Genomic DNA, 4,658 nt, shown 5'->3' with positions numbered 1-4,658 from the left:
TTTTTACAAGACTTTCAGGCTCGCAGAAATCCTAAGGTGATTGCTGGCTGCCTTGGGATTGCAGCACCACCAAAAACTCTCATCTTATCAAGACACTTGTCCTGGTTTTCCAGGCCTAATTCTGCTCTCAATAACACACATCTTAATGCAGTTGTTTGACTGAGCTTTAAGTGTAAAGGCAAGCTTTGTGTCTTCCTGCTCTTGATGTTATATGAAGAGATGAATGTATTTTAGCTAATATTTACTGCAGTCTAAAAGCTATCCTGTGCACCATATCCATAATAATTAAACCTGAAGACAGAAGTTAAAAGTAGGAGCGTAAACATTCTCAAATGACAAAGAGCAAAAGCATGTTTTATATTATTTAACTGATTCTTGGGAGAATCACAAGAGAAGCAGAGCAATTTTCATCAGAAATATCTTTGCTTTTCATCAAAAGAGAGGTGACACAGGCAATCTGCTATAATCTCTTCCACCTCAGTAGAACAAAATCTCTGTTTTTGATGGTATTTTCTCTTTGAAAGTTATGGGCTTCTCTGGTATTTGGGGGTCCTAAAACCTGAATGTCACTGTTCCTCTTGTACTTCCCTGCTTTGCATTAAACATAACATCATAAATTCTCTACTTTTCACTGAAATGCTGGGAAATCTTCCCATCTTTCTACGGACCAAACACTGCGACAAAGGTGCCAGGAGTCCTATTTCTGGAAAGAAAAAAAAAAAGTAATAGTCCTAGTGAAACAGGAGTCTAATCCTCGTATCTATTCAAAATAAACAAGGTATCTTCTTACAAATGAGCATTCCCATTCTTATTTATGGGTCCAATTTTGCGTACTTCGCAATACTGGAAAAAAAAGAAAAGATTGAAGAGCACATGGAGAAGCAAGAGAAATTTGAGCATCCCTGAGGAAACAGAGGTTTCGGAACGGAGTAATAACTGCAAGATTGTAATGAGAATTTGGAAAACTCTGCTAGATAAAAACGTATTGCAAAACTGCTGCTGTCATTTCATTCCCGGGGCCTGATTATGTTCTCATGATGGGCCTTTGCACTGCGTTAGCAGTAAGAGCTCTTTAAGTAAATGAGTATCAGACCTCCACGCTAGCGAAACGCAGGGCTTGCCAAATTTTACAGGAGTCTCTGCGGTCCTCCACACACACACACACTCGTCTTGACAAAGAGGTGGTGGAAGCAAACTCAGTAGTTTCAAATGGCGTCGGTTTTTCGGCTCTTCTGGAATGGTACCTAGATGCTGCCAGGTCAGAGCGAGCACTTGGCCAAGACTGGATGCTTCCTTGCCCTCTCTCAAACAGCCGAGAAACAATCAGAAATTGTTTCATAACAGGGTGAAAGGTGAGAGCTGGAGCATTCTGCAAGCCTGCTGCCAGACCTGAGGAAGACAGTGTCGTTTTGGTAAACCTGTCAAGCTGTTGTAAGAACTTCCTGAATGCTTCCTACCATCTGCTTTTGATGCTTTCAAGACTTGGCTGGAAGCCTGGAGGTTTTCCTGCTCCTTCCTGCCCAACCTATAATGGAGTAATTCTGGATCTGTTCCCTGTCATCCCAGCCTCTTCCTCAGTTTCTTCTGCTTACAGCTGGGGTTTTTTAAATGTCTTTTTTTTTTTCTTCTTCTTCTTCACTGCAGTGGCCTTGTGCCCTGAATAATCCCTCCTGGGGCGGTAAGAGTTCCTCTGATGTTAAGCAAGTGTCAGGTTTTTCAATTGTGTTCATGTTCTTGAGAGGAAGGGTCTGGCCTCCACGACACATTCCTTCTTCACGCCCGCATCAACAACTTGAGCTTTGTGCATGGGGCTCTCAATGGCATGGCCACACAAAGCACATCTTCAAGGCCTCCGCAGGACTGCATGCTGCGCCACTCTGCTTAGCAAATATGGATTGATATAATTTGTAGGGTTTGAGATAAATGTCATAAAGGACAATGAGTTCAAAGAAGAGATTAAAAAACAATAAATTGAATTCCAAGGCGTTCCCTCCTGTACTAATCTGTGTATGTTCCTGTGTTTTTGGAAAGCATGTTGCTTATCTTCCTCATCAGTAGGCCCACTGCATTCCAGTATTTTGGATCAATGCCATTTGTAATAATCTAGATCAGTTTTTATTCAACGTTTATAAAACAGGCCATGTATCACAGGGTATATTTTATAGCAGATGGTATCTCCAATTCATTTAAACCCCCCCTTCACTTCCCTCTTCCAATACTACAGTGCACACTTCTAAAAGCTCTTGAAAGTAGAGCTGAGCGGAATTTTTTTTTTTCCAACAAATAGTAAATTTGCTGAAAAATTGAGTTTCCAAGCAACAAAACTGTTAAACTGTGGCACACTGAAAATGAAATGTTCTGTCTTGTAGAAACACCAGGTCCTGCAATTTGGACATTTGAAAAAAAAAAAAGGCAATGAGGGTGGGTGACTGGTAAGAATTAATTTTCATTAAAAAAAACCAAAAAACTCTGCACTAAAAAGGTAATAAACATAAATGTTAACTAGCCAGAACACAAAGGGTTTGTTTCAGGCTAGATTACATTTTTTGAGTTACCCTAGTGTTTGGGGATCTTCTCTTGTGTTTTTAATTTGAAAAGTTTCTCCTTTGTCTTGATGGGACTAATTTGCCCTAAGGCGCATTAATCTGGGGACTCATCCACAAGATACAATATTTGCCAGACACTACTCAAAACAAAGAACTACAAGGTGACAAGAAAGTCTCCTATTCAGCGAGGTATTTAAACACAGCCCTAAGACTCACTCCAATAAAATGGAGTATTCTAGCAGGGAGAAATAAGCACGTGCTTAACCACTTTGCTGGTTCAACATCGAGTATATTACCTTTCAGGATCAATGATGTACACCTTACAACCACCCCCTTTTCTTGAGATTATAATGGAAGAGATTGAAGATTTTCCTGAGATTAACATACCAAAGGGTAATAAAATATATTTATTAATATCTGCTTGGGAATACTTCATTGTAATTTTACAAAATATGATTTATGCAACTCTGGGGATACACAAATCGCTGATAAAAATAAATAAGTAAGAGATATTTTAGCTCAGTGATAACAGAACCAAGACATGGACTTATGTTTTAGCTGTAATCATGCATCCTAGAAGATACGACAAATAAACTCCTTTTAGTTTACCTTGCAGAAGTTAATCATACCTGCATTTCTCAGAAAACGCAGCTTGTAGTCAACAACAACTCTGGTTTCAGGATTATAGTATCCATCACCACAGTCGTAACATCCTTTTGGGATTTTTCTGGGAGGATCCAGGTTTGTGAGCTGAGAAATGCCTGAAGGAAAAAAAAACCCAACAAACAACAAAGGGTTAGCTTTATTTTGCTTTTTTTTTTTTAATTTGTGCCTTTGAACAAGATAACTGACAAATGTTACATCTCCACGGCATTTGCTATAAAAACAATGCAGTCACCTTACAATAAATCTTTTAAAACCTTTTGCCAATTTTGCAGATGGGGAAAATGAAAATAGAAAAATCCATACGCAAAAAAGTGTGTGATAAAAAGATATCACTTGGATTTCCTCGCTCACGGTCCTGTGATTCAGCCCACTGAGTTAACATTACAAATATGACCCCAAACTCCAAAATGGGGCCAGGAGAGTCTCCCTGGCCTCGCAGAACAACTCCATGTCATTGCTAAAATATTCTATGTATAAAGAAGAGTATTTTATGTATTATGTTACATATTTTACTCGCTTGGTCCTTATAAATCTTTTAACCTTTTGACTGCAGACAAATAACATTATAAAAGTCTTTAGCAAAAATACAGTCAGGACACATGTTTATTTTTATAACTACTAAAAAGCTATGTGGGACGTGTGTTCAAACTTCAGTTCACGTTCTGGATGTAAATTAATTGCTTTTGGTCAACTTTTCTTTATTAAAAGCACGCTGCTAATGCAGCGAAGGTTAAACGTATAAAAGGGTTAATCGGGCTATTGAAAGCTGTAGATAACAAAGCCCTGTCCTGCGGGTCATCACTCAAGAAGAGCCCACGCTCTGCAGCGCTGGTGAAAGGTGGTGTCTGTGTTCTTCTGGCAGCGTCATATGGTCGGGCCCTGAAATTAGCCAGAGCATTTCTGCTCCATGTTACTCATGTAGCTGAATTAATCTTTCTTAAGCAAAGTTGTTAGTTTAATTCCTTCCAGACTCTTAGGATCGCAAACGCAATTCAGTACCTGCTGGTTTAAGACCAGAACAGATTTCTGTATAAAATCTTCTGTCGTAGCCGTCACAGTAATGCCATTTTTTATCTTTGTATTCGAGACCATCTGCAAAAGTGTATTTCCCCTGCAAGACATGTTCAAGCGCAGAGTTAATAGCCATGATGGATGGACGGCGCAGGGCCGAGGGCAGTGCTCCCGCTGCCAAAACTGCGCCTTCACAGAGCAGAGCACACGGCTCAGCTCGGCTTTAAGTCGCGCTGGGAGCCGCAGCTGCGAGCTGCCCGTCCCGGACGGGTGAGGGGATTAAAAATCGGTTTGGCTCAGAAATCCACTTATTTCTCCTCAAAACCTTCCTCGCAGCGGCAGGGGCGGAGGCCCCTCGGGGTGAGTCCCTCCCCATCGCCCCGGGGGTACCTGCGTGGGCACACCGCGATGCCAGACTGCGCGGTACCGGCCGCC

At 40.9% G+C, this 4,658-nt stretch overlaps 1 protein-coding gene across 1 annotated transcript in view; it reads left to right on the top strand.

Annotated features, from left to right (window-relative positions):
• The window catches only part of NDUFA8 (NADH dehydrogenase (ubiquinone) 1 alpha subcomplex, 8, 19kDa), a gene marked incomplete at its 5' end in the record, with an annotated part of 10,699 nt that overhangs the window by 3,284 nt on the left and 2,757 nt on the right, over positions 1-4,658 (top strand). The window lies entirely within an intron of this gene.

The sequence above is a fragment of the Mesitornis unicolor genome, unplaced genomic scaffold, assembly GCF_000695765.1.
Source record: "Mesitornis unicolor isolate BGI_N332 unplaced genomic scaffold, ASM69576v1 scaffold30249, whole genome shotgun sequence".
Classification (NCBI taxonomy): domain Eukaryota; kingdom Metazoa; phylum Chordata; class Aves; order Mesitornithiformes; family Mesitornithidae; genus Mesitornis; species Mesitornis unicolor.
Note: the sequence above shows the minus strand (reverse complement) of the source record. Positions and strands in the feature narration are given on the sequence as shown.